This window comes from Chiloscyllium plagiosum, unplaced genomic scaffold, assembly GCF_037043375.1.
Source record: "Chiloscyllium plagiosum isolate Xiang-an unplaced genomic scaffold, Cpla_swu_hap1 HiC_scaffold_4, whole genome shotgun sequence".
NCBI classification, from domain to species: domain Eukaryota; kingdom Metazoa; phylum Chordata; class Chondrichthyes; order Orectolobiformes; family Hemiscylliidae; genus Chiloscyllium; species Chiloscyllium plagiosum.
Window position 1 is genome coordinate 113,442,422 of NW_028270142.1, and position 21,863 is coordinate 113,464,284.

A 21,863-nucleotide genomic window follows, 5' to 3' on the forward strand; every position below is an offset into this window, starting at 1 on the left:
TGGCCTGGTTCATTACCCAGAACCAAATCCAGTATGGCCTCACCTCTTGTTGGCCTATCTACATATTGTGTCAGGAAACCCTCCTGCACACATTGGACAAACACTGACCCATCTAACGAACTTGAGCTATAGCTTTCCCAATTAATATCAGGAAAGTTAAAGTCCCCCATAACAACCACCCTATTACTTTCACTCTTCTCTTGAATCATCCTCGCAATCCTTTCTTCTACGTTTCTAGGACTATTAGGAGGCCTGTAAAAAACTCCGAACAGGGTGAGCTCACCTTTCCTATTCCTAACCTCAGCCCAAACTACCTCAGATGGCGAGTCTTCATCCATCGTCCTTTCCACAGCTGTAATACTATCTTTGACAAGCAATGCCACACCTTCCCCTCTTTTACCCCCACCTCTGACCCTACTAAAACATTTAAACCCTGGAATCTGCAACAGCCAATCCTGTCCCTGTTCTACCCATGTCTCCGTAATAGCCACAACATCGAAGTCCCAGGTACCAACCCCAGTCCAATGTTGGCATTGGACTGGGGTAGATAAGGTCAGAAGTCACACAACACCAGGTTATAGTCCAACAGGTTTATTTCCAGTGCTCCAAAAGCTTATGATTTCAAATAAACCTGTTGGACTATAGCCTGGTGTTGAGTGACTTCTGACCTCAATAAAAACCAGGCCAGGTGGAAACCTAGGTTCCGTTTGGAGCACCTGCAGTGTGCATGGTGAATATTCAGATATATCATCACGAGAACAGACATCAACATAAATCTGGGAAAATTGTGCCTTCACTATAGGCAGTAGATCAGGAAGAGATCATGTCATGGTCTACAGAATGATCACTGCTCCTTAGTAACAGCAAAAGATCAGCAACAGCACTTACCACGAGAACAACACTTCACCTTTGGTGCCTTAAGATGAACAGGTACAAGAGGAATAGTTACTGCATGAAGACACCTGCAAAATTAAAGACTATGGTTGAATTTTTTTTTGTGTGTGTGAGATCCATTGGATTCTTTCCCATAAGGCCTAGCAAGGTTTCCCATCACACAGAATCAGAAATTGGTGGAGAAACTCAGCAGGGCTGACAGCATCTAAGTAGAGTGTTAATGTTTCGAGTCCAGTGACCCTTCTTCAGATTTTTCATCGATTCTTACCAAGTTTGCCTTATTAACTACATACCTCACCCCATGGCATCTGTCATGTTTGAATCTCACCCAAACTTACCATGCAACATCCCTGGAACGATCCGCCAATCCCCCGAATGTCCACTGACAGTTTAGCACCAATGCCAAATTTAAAGGCCCTAGATAAGCACATTCTGAAGCTGCCCTCCTCATTGATGGATAGATTCTTAACTTGTCGGAGAAAGTGGAGATGGCACCATGATTCTCCGATAGGGACTTGGAAGTCCGAATGGATGGGTCAGTGTGAAAGAGGTGTGTTCCCCTCCCTGAGGATTGTCAGAAATGGCCATGGTACCAGACCCTGGCAGCCTGGTCCAAGATAACCACTGTGTCAGGGGGATATCATGGTCCAGAGGAACACCAGCAGTGTCATAAGTAGATCAACGACATTTTCCGCCCCATCAGGGTAAGTGCCGCACTCTTTGGTCTGGTATCTCTCATTCACAGTATCTCAGCTACCGCACCCATCTCCCACTAAGATTCATGCTCTGTCACTCTCACTATTGTCTGCAATGTCTTCCCAAGTCCCAACTCTATGTGAGCCTGCTCCTGCCTGGCTTTCACCTCTGCTCCCCTCTTACCCAACTCCTTGAAGCCAGGTTGCACCAGTCCATGGACAAATATCCCTCCATGTGATCTCTTTCTCATCCATGCTTTTCTATTTACTGAACAGGTGTGAGATTGACATGGCACACTGCTGCACGACAAGAGTTATTCCCCCTTGACCAAGGATTGCTGATCAGCGAGGCAATTGGTTAAGTGCATACATTGATTGATGAGGCAAGGCAGGGATGCCATGAGCATGCAGGTGAGTAAGTGAGTGCAGTGAAAGAAAATGTGCAGCCCTGAGATACATGTTGGTCCAATGTGTGAGCTGGTCCATATTCCTGAGTGTATACTGTCCTCACAGCAGCCTTTCAGGCCTGAAAGTGGATCGGAGAGGTGTCAGGATGATGGATAGGTACAGCTGTTGACAGCTAATGGCTGTCGATCTTGGGGTTTTGTTTTGGGCTGAGCAATATGAAGCTTCCTCACAGCTAGCAGCAAGATTAAGTCACCAAGTACCTGTTCTGATGTCCATGATGAGAATTCTCAACATCTAGCTTGTTGGATGCATTTAGTATGATCAGAAGCAGAATATTAATAGGAGAGGTTGGGGCACTGGTCAGGTGTTTAACAAGCTATAATTCCCTTTAACTGGCACCTTACAAATACATAAAACATGTGAGCTGCTCCCAATCATACAATATTTCACCCATTCTTCCAGAAATCTCACCATTACTCAGGCCACTCACCCTTATAAGATTCTCCCTGTAGAATGCAATACATTTGCAGAGACTGACAAAAATAGAATTGACTTGAGATATCATACTGCCTTGTTAACGAATGATAACGTTATTTATGGCCATGTATGTTGGGTAACTTTTAAATGCAAATTATTCCACATGCAACTTTTTTTTTAAAATGAGAAGTGGGATTTTTGGAGAAATACAATTTTACACTCATTACCTGGCTGGCCTACCATGGGGCCGTGACATCTGTCTCTGCTGTAAGTGTTATCTGTGGCAACGATTAAGCAGACTTGTGACATCCTCCTCAGTTGTCTAATGTCATTGCCAACAACTGAGACAATCTCATCTGTGACTTAGAAATTCACCTCCAGAGACTATTAAGCACAAAACTCCAGGCTGATACTCCAGCCCAGTAATATGGAAATGCTGCACTGTTCATAGAAACGCTATAGTGCGGAAGCAGGCTACTCAGCCCATTGAGTCCACATCAACCCTCTGAAGAGCATCCCATCCAGACACCCACCCCCAACACCCCCCACCCTATCCCCATAAACCTGCATCTTGCATGTCTAATCCACTTAACATGTGCATCTCTGGATACTATGGGCAACTGAACGTGGCCAATCTACCTAACCTGCACATCTTTGGACTATGGGAGGAAACCCACACAGACACAGGGAGAATGTACAAACTTCATACAGACAGTCACCCGAGGGTGGGATCAAACCCAGGTACCTGGCAGCAGTGCTAATCACTGAGCCACCATGCCACACTATTGGGGCTGCTGTCTTTTTGATTAACTCTTAAACTGAGATCCCATTTTCCCTTTGGGTTAATGTCAAATATTGCACAACATCATTTGGAAGAAAAGAAGGGTAGTTGGTGACCTGGCCAATATTTATTCATCAGCCAACACCACCAAAAACAGATTATTTATCCATCCTCACAGCTCTGTTCATGGAAGCATGATATGAGGAAATAGCTGTTTCATTTCCTACATTCGAATTGTGACTGTACTTCGAGAAAGACTTCACTTCGGAAGATCCTGTGGCTGTGAAAACTGCAATATATATAGCCTTTTTTTTTTCTTCAATTTATTTGAATCCTTCAGTCCTTGCTTTCACATTGGAAACTTGCAACCTCCAACAACATAAGAAACGGAGAAGTTGCTGTATAAAATGAAATGTTTAATAAGATATAATCATCTATTCAAAATTTCTAACTGTGAGTTACAATACAAAGGAGCTTTATACCTTATAGCCTACAGACTCTTTTTTTTGCCTTGGTAATATTTGGTAATATTCCAGAGATCACAAGCATGCCAGAATGTAACTGTAGGAACATGTTTAAAAAGGCCTAGTCTCCATGTGGGATAATTTGATGTTCAGGCAGTGATGCGATTGACAATGCAATGGAAAAGTTACATTGTTGGTTAATAGGCGGCATGAAAATTATAACTTTTAATATAATATCATAAGTAGTGTTCACATTATAAAACTTAATGACTCATGTGGATAGATTATCCCATGACTATAAAGGACATACTAAGGAGCGCTCAGGGCCAACAAGTCTGCATTGAATTAGCTGATTTGATTGATCATGGCTGTGGGATATTTCTATTTGGTCTCTGTATTTTTGACAAAGTTCTTGATACTCAGCCATTGGAAAGTATCTGCTAAAAGAACATCTACAATGTATTTAAATCATGACTGAGTAAAATACCAATAATCATCAGGGTGGGCTTCTCCTCAGGAAGGCTCATAAGTTTATGACCTTTGCAAGATTCACTACTTAACTTTGATCAGTGCTGAGTCCACTGCTTTTTGTCATTTATATAAAAGATTTGAATGCGAAAACAAGAGGAATGGTTAGTAAGTTTTCAGACACCATCAAACTTAGTGCTGCACTGGACAGTGAAGAACATTATCTCAGAGTACAAGTTCATCTGCCACTCCTCTGGGCCAAGGAGTGACAGATAAAGTTTAAATTAGTAAATGAAAGGTGTAGTATTTTCCAAATCAGGGCAGAGCTTATATACTTAATGGTAGGATCCTGGGGGGTGTTGCCGATCAAAGAGACATTGGGGTTCAGGTTCATGGTTCCTTGAAGGCGGAGTCACGGGTACACAGGATTGTGAAAAGACATTTGATATGCTTGCCTTCACTAATCAGTGCATTAGGAGTTGTGATGTCATGTTGCAGCCATGCAAGACATCGGTTAGGCCACTTCTGGAATACTGTGATCAATTCTGGTCTTCCCTGCTCTAGGAAAGTTGTTGTTAAACTTGAAAGGGTTCAGAAAACATTTACAATGATGTTGCTGGAGTTGGAAGGTTTGAGCCAATAGGGAGAGGCTGAATAGGCTGGAGCTATTTTCCCTGGAGCGTTGAAGGATTTAGCGGTGACCTGATAGAGGTTTATAAAATCATGAGCGGCATGGATAAGGTGAATAGCCAAGGTCTTTTTCTCAGAGTAGGGGAACTAGAAGTCATGGGTTAAAGGTGAGAGGGGAAAGATTTCAAAGGTTTCTAAGAGACAACATTTTCATACAGAGGATGGCATACATATGGAATGAGCTGCCAGAGGAGGTATTGGAGGCTGGTACAATTATAACATTTAAAAGGCGTCTGGATGGGTATATGAATAAGAAGGGTTTAGAGGACTATGGGCCAAATGCTGGCAAATAGGACTAGATTGATTTAGGATATCTGGTCAAAATGGACGAGTTAGATAGAAGGGTCTGTTTCCATGCTGTACAGTTTACGACCTACAATAGGCATATTCTCTAAATACCTTTAATATTCCCAAGTCACCATAGTTCTATAGGGCTACTGTCTCTATAGAGAAAAATGACTGGTGGTAGGTTTACCTAATGGTCATCATGGTTCAGACAAGGGGAGAGATTGAGAAGGACAGTCCTTCAGGGTAACATTAGCCAGTATAGAAATTAAATTCACGCTGTTGACATCATTGCATTGCAAACCAACTGTCCAGCCACCTAAGCTAACCAATCTCCCCATATCACATGCAAACTTACTTCTTCTTTGAACTAAGTCATGTACAGCTTGTGCTAGGAGGGAACCATTGGAAGACCTGGAGACCACCTGCACAACTGCTTCCCCATGGAGAAAAGTGTGCTGATCAATAGGGGAAAGGCATTGCAATGTTGCAGGTTTCCTCACACCTTTATCCCCTATTTTTTATCTCCTTTTATCTAACTCCCCTTTCTCTTTCTCCAGTCACTTAGTCTGTTCTCCCTTAGCCACAAACATCTCTCATGTTTATTTCAGGGGCTGCACATGTGGGCGTATCTCTGCCCCTTCAGAAATAAGAGGCCAGTCTTCCTGATGACTTAACACCACTTCAGCAAGTACCAGCTCAGAGAATGATAGCATGTGTAACTTAGAAGATATTAACAGAAACGTTTTTATATAGTGACTCACAGACCACACACAAACTGAGATTTGTTCCAGGAAAAGTGAAAAGAATTTGTATTCTCTCAGAAATTCAAGATTCAGAGGGTCTTCAGAGACATTGAATATTTTTGAGACATATTAATGCAAATAGTGTTGAGGGCACAATTAGATAATCCATGATATTAATAAATGCTGGAAAAGGCTCAAAGGGCTGAATGGTCTACTTTTGGTCCTATTTTATATGCTCATGTTAAAGCGTATTTGTTCCCTTGGAGAAATATCTTAGGAAAACTGCATACTTAAGACTCAATCCTCATCATTAGTGTTACAGAGCCAGCTAAACCTGTCCTCCCTTGCCTGCACTGAAATGGAGTAACCTACAGTCAGGTTCTAGAGACTCAGAGAGCTCTTGTCATGGCCATTGAATTGTCCTCAATTGGAGCTGAGCATACTTCCTGTAGCCACTGTGGATAGTTTTCATAGGAGAATTGGGTAGATAAATGAACACATCAGACAGGAAGCCCATTTTACATGGGCTATTCTTTGTTGTTTTTGTTAAGTATTAAAAACAAATGGAATTTAGTAAGTAAATATATATTCTTCATTCTGAATTTCTGTTGTTAACACTTTGAATAAAGTAAGGGCAAGACCCATATGGCTGGATTGAAGGAATGCACTGGGAGGTTGGTAGTAAAAATGGTGGTGATAGATTGTGGGAAAGATTGCATCTCGGGGAATGGATGAATGGTTCACATGAAACATTCATGGATGATGTGCTCTCTATTGCTACTGGCTGCCAGGTGCACTGGTAATTTGTGATGCTACTCCTCTTTAACAAGAATCTTGTTAAACTAAGCCAATTACATAGGTATGAGAGCTGACTAAGGCTGGTTGGATTAGTAGTCTAAATGTGTATGGAGCTAAATAAGGGATAGGAAACATTTAAAGAAACTAATCAAAATATCCAATGAAAAATATATGTAATTGAAAATCAAAAACAATGAGAAAGATTCATCTGTGGCTTATTAAGCAGGTGAAGAATAGTATTAGATTAACTTTGAGTGTTTTAAAAGAAAAACATTAAAGGGAAACAAAAAAGGAACAAAATGAGAGAGTAAATGAACTGGGAATGTGAAAATAGAATGTAAGAGCTTTGCAAGTATATAGAAAGGAAGAGAGTAGCCAAAGTAAATGTTGGCCTCTTAGAACAAAGATAGGAGAAATTAGTTATGGTAGAAGAGGCAATGGCAAACAATAAAGAAACATTTTTCTATTTATCATCACAATAGAAGGTACATATTGAGAACATTAAAATAATTGGTATCAGTAGAGGTATGTTAAGAGCTAAAATACAAATCTTCAGGACTTGATAGTTTACATCCTAGGGTACCTAATGAAGACAACTGTAGAGATTGTGAACACACTGCATTTGATTTTCTAAGATTCTCTTTATCTGTCATAATTTTCAGTGTCTAGAAAAGTGCTGGAATCTCTTATTATGGGTGTCTTAACAATGCTCTTAAGAAGCACTATATGATTAGAACAAGTCAACATGGTTTAATGAAATGAAATCCTTTTGATAATTTTATTAGAATTTTTGAGGGTATAATCAGTAGGGCAAAATAGTGAACCAATAGATGCAATGTATTTTGGCTTCCAACAGTCATTTGATAAATGCTTTTTGCGACCAAATGAAGAGGGATGTTCACCCACAGAGCTGCTAGCAAGGGATTTTAGGGTTTAGGCCCAGCAATAATGAAAGAATGGTGATATATTCAGGATCATTTATGCCTTTCAGGCATGGTGCTCTCACATGCCTGCTGCTCTTATCTTTCTAGGTGGTACAATTTACAGGTTTAGAATGTGCTTTCTAAGGAGCCATGGTGATTTGCTGCAGAGCATCTTATTAGTGGTACACAATGCATCAGTAGTGAAGGGAGTGAATGTTGAAGATGGTGGATGAAGTGTCAGTTAAGCAGGCTGTTGTGTCCTGCATGGTGTCAAGCTTCTTCAGTATTGTTGCAGCTGCACCCATCCAGGCAATTGGAGAATATTCCATCACACTTCTGACTTGAGCCAAATCAGGATTTGGAGAGCTCGACTGTAGCCTCACAGGGTCAGGGAACCAGGTTTGATTCCAGCTTCGGCTGAATGTCTGTGTGGAGTTTACACTTTCTCCCTGGGTCTGCGTGGATTTCCTTCAGGTGCTCCAATTTCTTCCCAGTGTCCAAAGATGTACAGGTTAGGTGGATTGGCAATGCAAATTGCCTCATAATGTCCAGGGATGTGCAGGCTAGGTAGATTGGTGGGGTTATGAGAACAGAGTAGGGATTTAGGTGAGAGTGGGATGCACTTCAGAAGGTCAGTACAGACTCAATGGGCCAAAAGGCCTCTTTCTGCACCATAGCGTTTCTTAACTCACTGCAGAATTCCCAGCCTCTGGTCTGCCCTTGTAGTTATGGTATTTATACAGCTGGTCCCGTTCAGATTCTGGTCAATGGCAAAGCCCCAGGCTGTTGATAGTGCAGGATTGAATGTTGTAGAGAATATCAGGGGAAAACAACAATGTTGGAGATCATCATTCTGTGGCATTTGTGTGGTGTGAATTTTACTTGTTGCTTACCAGCCCTGTACTGGACGTTATGCAGGTCATGCCGCATATGGAGACAGACTGTTTCTGTATCTGGGGAATCATGAGAAGGTGCTGAGAATTCTGCAATTATAATTAAATGGGCCCCTGACATTAAGATAGAATGAAGGCCATTTATGAAGCAACTGAGGAAATCCTGAAATCGTGATGCTTTTTTACTGATTTTGTTTTAACCGATGACACGTTTCTCCTCAGTATGGCATATCTGGGGCAGTGCTTGGTTTGCTGACAGGAGACATGAGCCAGATCAGCTTTTGGCCAAGTGACCAGCCTATGCAGTCTGGCAGCAATAAGAAGCACCAGACCATTGGCATTGGATGAGAAAATCATGACTGCTGCCAGGAACCTGAAGCATTCTCCATTGAATCAGAGTCATGTCATGATGGTAAACACTACGTTTGTTCTTTAACTCTCAAATTCCAGCCGAGCATGCTGCCTCTGGTAGGCACCTCCTCAGGCTGAACCAGTTGTGCTGCGAGCTGACTGCCAATGTTTTGCTGACTAAACGTATCATATTCAAGCTAGACAAAATTATAAAGTAATTAACAATAAGTTGTGTGCTTTTCTGAACTAAAATCTTCGTAACCTTGCAAATGAAAATGTAGCTAGTTTCTACGTAATAACTCTGAGAAAATTATTTTTCGGTCATTTTCATCCAGTTCTTTGCTTCCCACTCAAAAATTCTGCTTAAAGAGGTTGTTACTGTCATGAATAAAAATAGTGTTGCAAACTGTCTAGAGTTATAGTGTTAGACAGCATGGAAACATGCTTCAGTCCAACTCGTCCACACCAACCAGACATCCCAGTCTGACCTAGTCCCATTTGCCACCATTTGGTTCATATCCTTCTAAACCCTTCCTATTCATCCACCCATCCAGATGCCTTTTAAATGGTGTAATTGTACCAGCCTCCATCTCTAGCAGCTTGTCCCATACACACACCACCCTCTGTGTGCAAAAGTAATCCCTCAGGTCCTTTTAAAATCTTTCCCCTGTGAACTTAAATCTATGCTTTCTAGTTTTGGACACCCCCACCATTGGAAAAAGTCCTTGACTATTCAGCTTATTCATGCCACTCATGATTTTATAAGGTCACCCCTCAAGCCTCTGCCACCCCAGGAAAATAGCCCCAGTTCTTTCAAACTCTTCTTATAGCTAAAACCCTCCAATTCCAGCAAAGGTCTTGAAAATCTTTTTTGAACCCTTTCAAGTTTAACAACATCTTTCCTATAGCAGGAATACCAGAATTGAACGCAGTATTCTAAAGGTGGCCACACCTGTCCTGTACAGCTGCTACATGTCATCCCAGTTCCTACACTCAGTGCACTGAACAATGAAGGCAAGCACGTCAATGCCTTCTTCACCATTCTGTCTACTTGCAAGTCCACTTTCAAGCAAGTATGTACCTGCACTTTTATGTCTCTTTGTTTAGCAACGCTCCCCAGTGTCCAACCATTAACTGTGTAAGACCTGCCTTGGTTTGCTTTACCGAAATACAACATCTCACGTTTATCTAAACTCCATCTGCCACTCCTCAGGCCATTGGCCCATCTGATCAAGATCCTATTGTACCCTGAGATAACCTTCTTCACTGCTCGTTACACCAATAATTTTGATATCACCCACAAACTTACTAATCATACCTTACATATTCACATCCAAATTATTTGTTTAAATGACAAAAAGCAGTGGACCCAGCACCGATCCTTGTGGCACACTGCTGGTCACAGTCCTCCAGTGTGAAAAGCAATCCTCCAACATCACTCTCTGCCTCCTACCTTAAAGCGAATTTTGCATCCAATTGGCTAGCTCCCTTTGGACTCCATGTGACCTAACCTTGCTAATGAGTCTATCATGCAGAATCTTGTCAAATGCCTTGGTGAAGTCCACATAGACAAAGTTTACCACTCTGCCTTCATCAATACTTTTGTCATCTCTTCAAAAAACTCAGTCAGGTTAATCAGACATGATTTCCAATGCACAAAGCCATGCTGACTATTTCTTAAGTTGGCCTTTACATTTCCAACGTATGTAAATCCTGTCCCTCAGAATGTCCTTCAATAATTTACCCTCCACTGATATCAGGCTCACTGGTGTGTAGTTTCCTCACTTTTTGGAAAAGGATAGTGTTGCTCATAGCTTTCTACATTTCTTCATCATGAATGTAAATAACTTAATGCTAGATAAGTTGCTTGTGGCACAAGATTTGCCTTTAAAATAGCAATTAGGGAGGTCTGTTAAACAGAAGCAAATTTGGAAGGCACAATATTCAATGAATTATGGACTGCTGCTCAAATATTTCCCAAGTTTACACCTAAATATTATAAAATCTTTTGCTGCAAGATGTCACTTCATTTGTTAAAAATCACACAACACCAGTCATAGTCCAACAGGTTTATTTGGAGGCACTAGCTTTCGGTGCGCTGTTTCTGATGACCTGATGAAGAAAGCAGCGCTTCAAAAGTTAAGATTTGGAGATACTGGTGTTGGACTGGGGTGTACAAAGTTAAAAATCACACAATACCAGGTTATAGTCCAACAGGTTTAATTGGAAGCACACTAGCTTTCGGAGCGACGCTCTTTCATCATAGCTGTGTGTTAGGATTGAGTCCTCCACTATCACCTGATGAAGGGGCGTCGCTCCGAAAGCTAGTGTGCTTCCAATTAAACCTGTTGGACTATAACCTGGTGTTGTGTGATTTTTAACTTCTAAAGTTAATACCTCCAAACAAACTCAGTGGACTATAATCTGATGTGTGATTTTTAACTTTGTCCACCTCAGTCCAACAACAGTTCCTCCAAATCATGGCCTCCTTTGTTGACATAGCATAACACAGACATCTAGTGGCAGTCAACTGTATTGCAATACAATATTCTTTCCAAAAGGCTTACTCCGAGTTACTCATTGTTAGGTCTTTAAGATAACAATGGTTTATCTTTACTTGAATTGCAAGTGGCAATTAATCTGATCAGCTGATTTTGGAAAATTTTAATCCTTCCAAGGACTTTGCCAAAAGCAGGGTAACTTATCTTCACTGTCTTGTGAATGAAATGCAATCTGCCCTCCATTACTTCACCCTATCATTGCTTGCAGTTTCAATACCACTGTTTACATAACCTTTAACTTCAATGTTTGTATAACCTTCAACCCCATTGTTGTTTGTATAACCTTCAGCCTCATCATTGGTTGCTGGTCATGGAAAGGAGGGTGTGAGTGTGAGTATTAGTGTGAGGCAGGTAAGGGCTGGTTCTTTCAGTTTATTTGAATGGGAGTGAGAAATGCAGTGTGGAGGAGCTAACTGACCAAGGCACCATTGTGCAGAAAGCCATTTGACTGGGAGAGCATAAAGCAGTATACTGGTAATAGAGGAAAGTATATCATGGGGAATAAAACTGTTCTCTGAGTCAAGATGGTTGAAAGCAATCAATTCCACCAGTTTAGCTTATGGCCATCTCTCCTTATATTTCTGATCATAACTCACCACTCACTCTTCTGTTTCCTTTATTTGATTTCTGTATGAGAGAGGGTGGATGATTTTTTATATTAAAGATGTTTGAATGCTCGTGTGAAATTACTGATGTATTGAATGAGAAATTGTAAGCACAAATCATTCATCAACCATTATGGTAGTCCACAGCCCTATTCTTATCATCATTATTGACAAACAACTTGAATGACTAAGGCACTAGCTGTCGAAGAAATTTGTTTTTGAATTCCATTACTGCTTGTACATTGATTTGTTTTCATCTTATTTTGTTAATCGCTGGAAAGTCTAGCATTTGTTACCCCATTCAAATTCTCTTAAACTGAGTGCTTGTTAGGCCATCTCAGAGAGCTGCGAAGAGTCAACCACATTGCTGTAGGCATGGAGTGCCAGATATTTATGGCATATTTACTTCCATTAAAGATATGAATTGACTAAAGCTTGCTTTTTTTTGGCTAGTTCCAAGTTAAGTTTTTAGGAGGATTTTATTTGCCACGAGGCCTAGCAAGTTCTCTTATCAGAACTTACCAACCTCACCTTATTAATTACCAACCATGCCTTTATGACACATTTCACTTCCAATGACCGCTCAATCTTATCACATCATTTGCAGAACAACTCGCCACCCAATGGATATCTACCCAACAGCCAATCTCCCTTGAATCTATGCCATCCTCTTAAAGGCTACTGTGCATTTGGATGAGCATTGGCATTTCAAAGTGGCCCTTTGTTAAGGATGAAGTAAAAACATGTCAGAGAAAGGTTAGACAATACCATGATTCTCTGCAGGTACTAGGAAGTCTTGGAGGATGGAAATCACGAGAAGAGAGCTGGATTCTTTCCAGAGGATCAGTAGTGTAGACCACACCACCAGACTCTGCCAGCCTGGTCTGAGATGTCAACTATGTCAGTGCCCTCTAAACTGCAGACAAATAGCCAGCAATGCTGCAAGCTGATCAATAACCTTCTTTGCTAGGGTAAGTGCCACATTCCTCTCTCTGTTGCCTCAGGATCAGTCACGATCTTATTAAATGGTGGAGCAGGATCAAAGGGTTGAGTGTTCTTTTTTGTATGTTTGTACATTCACTGCATATCAGCTACTACACCCACCTTCCACCAAGGCTCAGGTTCTGTCAACCTGACTAATACATGCAACATTTTCCCATGTCCCCCGAACCTCTCATACCACCAACCCTGAATGCTCTCCACGCTCTTCCCTTAGTGCCTTGAAACACATCACCACCTTTTTCCCATGTGCACCAATGCCAATAGCTGTGCCACTTACTGCACCTCATCCATTCATCCAGTCAAGAGCAGCCTACCATAGTATTCTAGGAAATAGGCCACAGTCAGATATCTGGTCAAGACTTTAATGGTCACCCTATTCTGATCTTACAAGAGAAGATAGCCTATAATAGGGAAGACTGAGCCTGTGCGAGTGTGTGGTGCTTAATATTTGGAGGCTCATCTCTGAAGCGGAGGGAACATTGGTCACACATTGCTTCCCCCTTGGAGCCACAGGGCTGCTGACCATGAGCATCAACTTCTAGCATTACATCCTTCTCAGCAATTAGAGTACTCCAACCCTTGCAGTTCCTGCCATTTCCACCTTTCCATCCCCCACCTTTCACAATGGTGCTGTGCCCTTCACCAGAGCCTGAAGGCCCAGTGCTGAAGGATAACCTACCAAGGCTCAGCCCCATAGCAATGGCTGCCCTTTACAGCACCACACCCACCAACCCCTCCCACCCCCAACATTCCCCACCTTTCTCTTACTTTCTGTGGACAGACCCAATAAACTGACTGTGGCTCAGCCTCTCGACCAAAGACAGCTATGGATAAGTCATGTTTAGATCCCTGGACTGCTTCCTATATACCTGTGCAACTGTTTCAACCTTACCCTCTGGACTAGTCACTATAAAGACAAAGGACTGACCATGGCCTTTTACAAAGACACAGACCCCTGACCATTAAAGTCCTGACCAGATGTCTGACTGTGGCCCATTTCCTAGAATACTATGGTAGGCTGCTCTTGATTGGACCTCAACTAATGCGTGTCCCCATGGACTTCAGTGAGGGCTACTTCCCTCAGTCATTGAGATATGGTTGCTTGCAGGCTACATATGCAGTGTGATGGTTGTGCTGGTACGTGGAGCAGGTGAGATTGTTCTGAGTGCCATGTGCTGCTTCATTTTGCACCCTTAGACTGCTGAAGCAGGAAAGCAAGCTGCTTGATTGTGTGCCTATGCTCATTGGCAAGGCAAGGTAAGGCGTGAATGTTATGATCTTGCAGGTAGGCATTAAGTGAGTGTCCCTGAGATTCAGCTTAGTCCAGTGTGTGAGCTGGGTGCCTGTGCCTGTGTGCAAAGTGTTCCCACTACAGCCTTTCAATGCTAGTTCAGGGTGCACCCCGCAATGCAAGTCGGTCCTTCCAAATCGCACTGTCAGTGTACTGAGGAAATACCTGGATGATATGAGAGATTGCTGAATGCTGCATGCCAATGTGTATGGAGGAGGGCTGTATGTGGCTGGTGCGTGTAGATTGTTTTCTAGGTTAATGTGTGGTAGTAGATAACATGGAGATTGTTTGGAGCAAGCAGTGAATTTGCCAAGTGTGCTCTGATTTTCAAGTCAGGATTTCCTGAGGTCTCGCTTGTTTGGAGAGTTTGATAAGATACGAGGCTGAATATCAAGTTGTGCAGTCAACAAAGTGTTGAACAAGCAATAACTACTGCCAATTGGCAACTTGCTACCCCCAGCAAGAATCTCATTGTATCACAATGAAAAGTGTAAAAGGTGGCATGAGTTGCTCCCAATATCAAAATGGGCCTTGCTTGACTTTATGCCCAATACTACCAGATAAGTCACCATAGCCCGCAATGCCCAAACCCCTAAAGGACATTATCCAATGAACTTGTTAGGTTTCTGCAGCGATTGATGGTAAAGCAATTCAGTGACTGAGTATACAATGAATTTAAATTGCACTAGCCTCTGAGGTAGGATTTGAGCCCATGAAGGGGCAATGTTTTCACACAGACAGTGGTTAGTGCATGGAATGAGCTACCAGAGAAAATGGTGGAGGCTGGTACAATTACAAGATTTAAAAAGCATCTGGACGGGTATTTAAATAAGAGGGACATGGGTCGAGTGCTGACAAATGGGATTAGGATAATTGAGGATATCTAGTTGACATGGATGAGTTGGACCAAAGGGTCTGTTTCCATGCTGTACATTTCTATGACTCTATGACCCTCCATAATCTGGACTTCTGAATGATGTTTTCACTGAAAATTACCATTAGGTCACCAATTTTGTAAATTTTGTTACTGTTTTGGCATCTTTCACACTCAAAATGACTGGCCTTTGGTATCATGGAGCCACTTAATAGGTTTTAGCTTTCAGTTTCATCAACATGGGCATGAAAATCTTTAAGTGATAAGCCAAATATATTTGGAAGTACAGTATTTGTTGTCTACCATTCCAATGTTTCAATTCAATCACTCGAAAGGATTCATTCATTTTTATCAAGTCACTCAAGTGCCTACCGAACCTTCTATTTATCCCCTTTACCCAGTTGCTCTGGACAACACCATTCCCTAGTGACTGGCCTCCTTCCCTTAGTTCAGCCAAGTGATAGTCATTGTGAGCCAAATGTTCAGTGTCCTCTGACTGTTGGCATAACATTTAATTCTTGTCCATTTCTTTTTTTGGATGAGTTACTGGAAGCTGATACCTTAGTCTTCCCCAGCAGTGCTGAAGCCAAGTGTAGCATGTTGGCTGCTGCAGTAACTGAGAGGAATGAACTCAGTATGGCCAGTGACAGAGCAGAATTCCTTCAAGTTCTGCATGGTGCAGAGGCATGCTGGGTGATTCACTATAATAACTGACATTTTGGGCCATTTTATATTTTAGCATAGTCAACAAGTACAATAATTAGTATTTATGTAGTGTTGTTACCTTAGAAAAAGGTCTCAATGTGATTCATAAGTGTGTTATCAAACAGAGTTTGAGATGGAGGTATTAGAGAAATGACTAAACTCTTCCTCAAAGCACTCAGCTTTAAGAAGAGTCTTAGAGAGTCACTTAAAAGACTAAAGAGAGGTTCAGAAGTGGAATGGATGAGGGAGGAGATTGCAGAGCTTAGGATAATTTGACAGCCGATGATACAGGCATCACAGGTAGAGAGCTATTAAAACTTGAAGTGCACCAGAAGTTAAAATTGTTGTGGTGCTGAACAGTTCATTGAATCCTGACACATGAAGTCAAGGAAAACGTGCCTCTTGACTGAACATGAGGGCAAGTTCCATTTCAGGGTTCAGGAAACCGAGACGTGATCAGAGACCTGTAACATTAGACCACTGCCTTACTACATTGACTTGGAATTTGTGAGCAGTGGGATGTGTGTAGTGGCTGGAACTTGCTTGAAAATATAAATTTGAGGCAGAAGTGAGCATTTCTGCCTTTGAGATGCATACCCAGTGGTGTTGGTGGGGTATTCTTAGAACATACTGAACATCTACAGTGGCTCTAACTAAATAAGTACTTTAGCTCTTCCCACATAAAGTTTGACCTTTGTTTGTAGCTTCAGCTGCCTCTAAATCTCATAGTTCTCAGTTCAGTTGTAGGTCTTTGAAACCTAATGCTGCACTTTTACATCTGACCCACTGTTTGAATGCAAAACACTGATGTTGTGGTTGGGAGAAGGAGTGGCTCATGAAAATGTCCTGGGTCAAAAATTGTGGGTGAGGCAGAGGACACCTGTGATATGTTGTACCTACCTGGGGTCTCGCCAAGTGGAAAACTGGTCTGCCCACTAGCTTGCAACTGAGCCAGTTTGATCCGGTCAGTACACTGTGACAATACCATCTTAATACTTAAAAACTGCTGCACTGCCACTGTGTAGATGACAGTGTTGTTTGTAATTACAGGACCCACATTACAACAGTATGTAGTACAGCACTAAGTTTATATGGGAAGCATAATGTTCATTGATTCCACACCAAATTGAGACAATAATAAAGGGATGGTTATAGGAACCTCAATTCATAGGAGATGTTGCGCCAGGTAGCAGTTAATTTCTACAGTGCTTAAATCAGTTTTAGTGGGGCTGACTTAATGGAGAACTAACTCTATCAATATATTTCAACTCCAAAAAATAAAATTGTCCCGATGAACCAAACTTTACTGCACCACCTCAGGTCATATGGACACTATGTTCCCCCAAACCCCAGTTCAACACAAGGAGCAGAACTCATCGCTCAAGTTTCTCCTAACTCCATCCCTCATTCAAAAACAGCTCTTAGAGAATATTGCGCGTTAGTGCCCTGCTCTTTTGCAAAGACGTTGTTGCTTACAGGGAAATAAGGTTTGACAGACAGCTTTCCCTTTTGGGGGGCGGGAGGGGTGGCAGAAAAAAAAACAAAACCTTCCGTTCCAGCGCAGCTGCTATTACAATCCTCTGACGTTCAAGAAATGAGTGTGAGTGGGACTGGTGCCGGCTCACAGAGCACGGAGCCCACAGGACAGGCGGCCCTCCCAGTGAGAAACACCACAATGAAAGTACAGAGTGTTCAGTGGATGTCGTTCACTTGACAGAGTGCCCAGTGACTTCTCCAAGTTTACATCCTAGCAACGAGTCCGAGTCACTCAGATTTTCATGCATCACTATGTCTACGATGATGTCACAGTTGCTATGGTAACTATCTGCTGGAAGAACTGTGACATTTCTGCTGCTAAGTAACTGGGGAATCTGACATGCTTGAAGCCATTCAGGCAGATAGCCGAGTGATCATTAATTCAGCTCACATCCCGTGCGCTGCGCCCTGTCTCTCTTTGCTGATTCGGAGGATTTTCTTTTCAATAAAACAGACTCTGGTCGAGAGCAGTTCCAGGCGCACAACAGATTGTAGCTTTTGCTGCTGGCAGGAAATATTCTCAGACAGAACCTCCCCCCCCCCCCCCCCCCCAGTGTAAAGAAAACACATGCATTTAAATAGCGCCCTTCTTGACCTCAGCATGTCTCCTAGCGATTGAAGAACTGTTTGAAATGCAGCCTGTTGTAATGCAGGAAAAGTGGCAGTAAGGTAGCAAACAGCAGTCTCCCACAAACCAACAATAATCTATTTCAGCGACTATGGTTCAGGGCTAAATATTGATTGGACAAAACTCCCATTTTCAACGCAACTCACGGAATTTTGAACGCCCAGGCATCAGGGCAGATAGGGCTGCAATGATAAATCTCCGATCGAAAATACAGCATCTCCTACATTGCAGCACCTCATTAGTGCTCAAAACCCTACTGCTCAAAGGAGCTATCATTGTCCCAGGACAGATCCCTGTGTGAACTGTATGCGTTAAACTAAATGACGGGATGGAATTTGCTGGAGTTAAATGGACAGGATGGCAGGAAAAGCAGGCAGCACTGAGTACTCATCCAAATCTTGAGGTGGAGAGGTGTCTCTCATGTGGTTGAAGAAGAAAGATTTGACATGGAAATCCCACCCAAAATTCGTAACATGTCAATTAGACTCATTAATGAGTCACTTAAATGCAATTAGCCCAAAACCAAATAGGATTTCATAGAGGGAACTAAGTCTCATGAATAAGATGAAGGAACTGAGATAAATGATTTGTTGATGACACAAACAAAAAGAGTGGATTTGATTGTGTATTTTTTATTCCTTTACAGGACGTGAGCTCTGCTTGTTGGGCAACCTGATCAGCAATGTCATTGCCAAAAGGTAGAGCAGGTTTGAGGGGGCAAATTACCTACTCCTGCTCCTAATTGATGTATTTGTAATTGTAGCTCAGGGCTTTCGGGGCGTGCATGTCTTTCAAAAGTCTCCCAAAAGCGACCCAAAGAAACTCTGTTGGGTTTGCCAGAGACCTATCTGGTGGGCATTCCACAGGAACTCAATACACGATCAAGTCATCCAGCATCAAAAAGGCTTGTTGGCCTCAGATCTGACACTCCACTCCCCTGGTCCCACCAATGCCCTCTGTGTGATCCCTTTCCTGCTCCATTTACCTAACTCTGGACACCCAGTGATGATCACTGGTAAAGGCTTCGGAACATTGCCAGCAGAAGCCTTGACTCCTGGTGGTACTGCAGACATTAGACACCTGACTGGCTGGCAGCTCTCAAGTGCTGGATTTTTATCTGATCGGGCCTGTGGTAAATGCTTGATTGCATTTAAATGACATCAAGCCTGATGAAGAAAATCAATATAGTTCTCCCATTGGTTCTCCAATCGATGTAAAGGGACAAGATAGCCCTGTTGTACAAACTAAATTGTGGCCTTGATAAGCTGGCTGTGCTATCAACACCTTTCTACGGGGGAACCAAGGTGGAATTTTGATATTGGATATTGCTCGCCTTTTGTCCTCAGTTAATGGCGTTGTATTTTATTAGGAGCAAGTAGAGTCATCTAATATTCCTCCGGCGTTGGTAACTTGTCTAGTGAGTCATTATTCATGCCTTAAACATTAACAGTGACTGACAGTACATGATACTTGACCATGGGGAACACCAAAGCCATGCCCAATCTTATTCCATACCTTCACACAGATTTTATATCAGCTGTCCCTGGAGGTGGTGATTCAGAGCAGGTTGGCCTGTGTCTTTTTCACACAAGAGCACTGAGGCCAGTTCTAGCATCCCCAAATGCCCAGATTTTGAACCAAGCTGGCGAACCTGTTGTGCCCATATTACCTCTTGCATTTGCTGACAGAGCTCTCCAATGAAAGCAGGTTGCAAACGCTGTAAAGCTATATCCAAGCTTCACACAGAGACACAGCAAGGACAATGGGAGTGAGTTTGTTCAGTGATAGGGAGAGGGAGTGGTGAGGCTGCAAGGAATTCGTGACAACTGAGTAGCTCTTCCAGTGAGCCAGCAGAAATGCAACAGGCTGAATGGCCTTGTTTCATGCTATAAGTCATTGGTGATTTAATCTTGATAACTCAGTGAAAAAAAGTAGGTGCTTGCGTAGCTCTGGAATGAGACAAAAAATGTGAGGATATTATGCTAAACCTATATTGGTTAGGCCCCATCTAGAGTACTGTATTCATTCATAGGTATAAGGCTTTCAATAAAATGCCAAGGCTTTCAAGATGGTGCAGTAATTACTAGAATAGCAAGTACTATAATGCATGCACTTACAAAGTGAGTTCAATATAAGGATCAATTTATTTTTATAGGCCAGATCTGTATAATGTGTTAAAATATGTCAACAATATAATACAAAATATAAAAATGGTATTTAAAGACAGCAAAACAATTTGCAGTTATCTTTTAACATGTTCAGAAACTCTTCAAGGAGATGTTTGTTTTTATTATGGATTTCATTCTAGAGTGTTAAAAGAAGTAGAAAGCGAGATAGTTGATGCATTGGTTATAATTTTCCAAATTCATTAGATTCAGGGAATGTTCCTTTAAATTGGAAAATAGCTAATGGAGCTGCTTTATTTTGGGAAATTGGAGAGAGGCAGAAAGTAGGAAACATCTATCATAAGGAAAGTGTTAGAAGTTGGTATTTACAGACATTGTAACAAGGCACTTGGATAAGTGGAAGGCAATTAGGTAGAGCCAACATGTTAATGGACAAAAGGAAAGCATTTTTAACTATTTTCTTAGTGTTCTTTGAAGAAGTAGTTTGTGTTGTGGATAAATAGGAACCAGTGGATTGTACCAGCTATCTGTAAGAATAATAGAGTGGTTATGGTAGGGGATTTTAACTTTCCAAACATCAACTGGGACTGCCATAGTGTTAAGCATTTAGATGGAGAGGAATTTGTTAAATGTGTACAAGAAGTTTTTCTGATTCAGTATGTAGATGTACCTACTAGAGAAGGTGCAAAATTTGACCTACTCTTGGGAAATAAGGCAGGGCAGGTGACTGAGGTGTCAATGGGGGAGCACTTTGGGGCCAGTGACCATAATTCCATTAGATTTAAACTAGTGATGGAAAAAGATAGACCAGATCTAAAAGTTGAAGTTTTAAATTGGAGAAAGGCTAATTTTGACGGTATAAGGCAACAACTTTGAAAAGCTGATTGGGGCAGATGTTTGCAGGTAAAGGGACGGCTGAAAAATGGGAAGCCTTCAGGAATGAGATAACGAGAATCCAGAGAAAGTATATTCCTGTTAGGGTGAAAGGAAAGGCTGGTAGGTATAGGGAATGCTGGATGACTAAAGAAATTGAGAGTTTGGTTAAGAAAAAGAAGGAAGCATATGTTAGCTATAGACAGGATAGATCGAGTGAATCCTTAGAAGAGTATAAAGGCAGTAGGAGTATACTTCAGAGGAAAATCAGGAGGGCAAAAATGGGACATGAGATAGCTTTGGCAAATAGAATTAAGGAGAACCCAAAGGGTTTTTACAAATACATTAAGGACAAAAGTGTAACGAGGGAGAGAATATGGCCCGTCAAATATCACTTTATGTGGAGCCACAGAAAATGGGGGAGATACTAAATGAGTATTTTGCATCAGTATTTACTGTGGAAAAAGATATGGAAGATAGGGACTGTAGGGAAATAGATGGTAACATCTTGCAAAATGTCCATATTACAGAGGAGGAAGCGCTGGATGTCTTGAAATGGGTAAAGGTGGATAAATCCCCAGGACCTGATCAGGTGTACCCTAGAGCTCTGTGGGAAGCTAGAGAAGTGATTGCTGGACCTCTTGCTGAGATATTTGTATCATCGATAGTCACAGGTGAGGTGCCAGAAGACTGGAGGTTGGCAAACATGGTGCCACTGTTTAAGAAAAGTGGTAAGGACAAGCCAGGAAACTATAGACCAATGAACCTGATGTTGATGGTGGGCAAGTT

The 21,863-nt window shown here is 41.9% G+C and overlaps 1 long non-coding RNA gene across 1 annotated transcript in view; it reads left to right on the forward strand.

Annotated features, from left to right (window-relative positions):
* The window catches only part of LOC122548930 (uncharacterized), a 110,070-nt gene that overhangs the window by 16,913 nt on the left and 71,294 nt on the right, over positions 1–21,863 (forward strand). Inside the window, exon 2 of the long non-coding RNA XR_015757029.1 lies at positions 1,866–2,000. This is a non-coding gene — a long non-coding RNA (uncharacterized LOC122548930). The remainder of the gene's footprint in view (positions 1–1,865; positions 2,001–21,863) is intronic.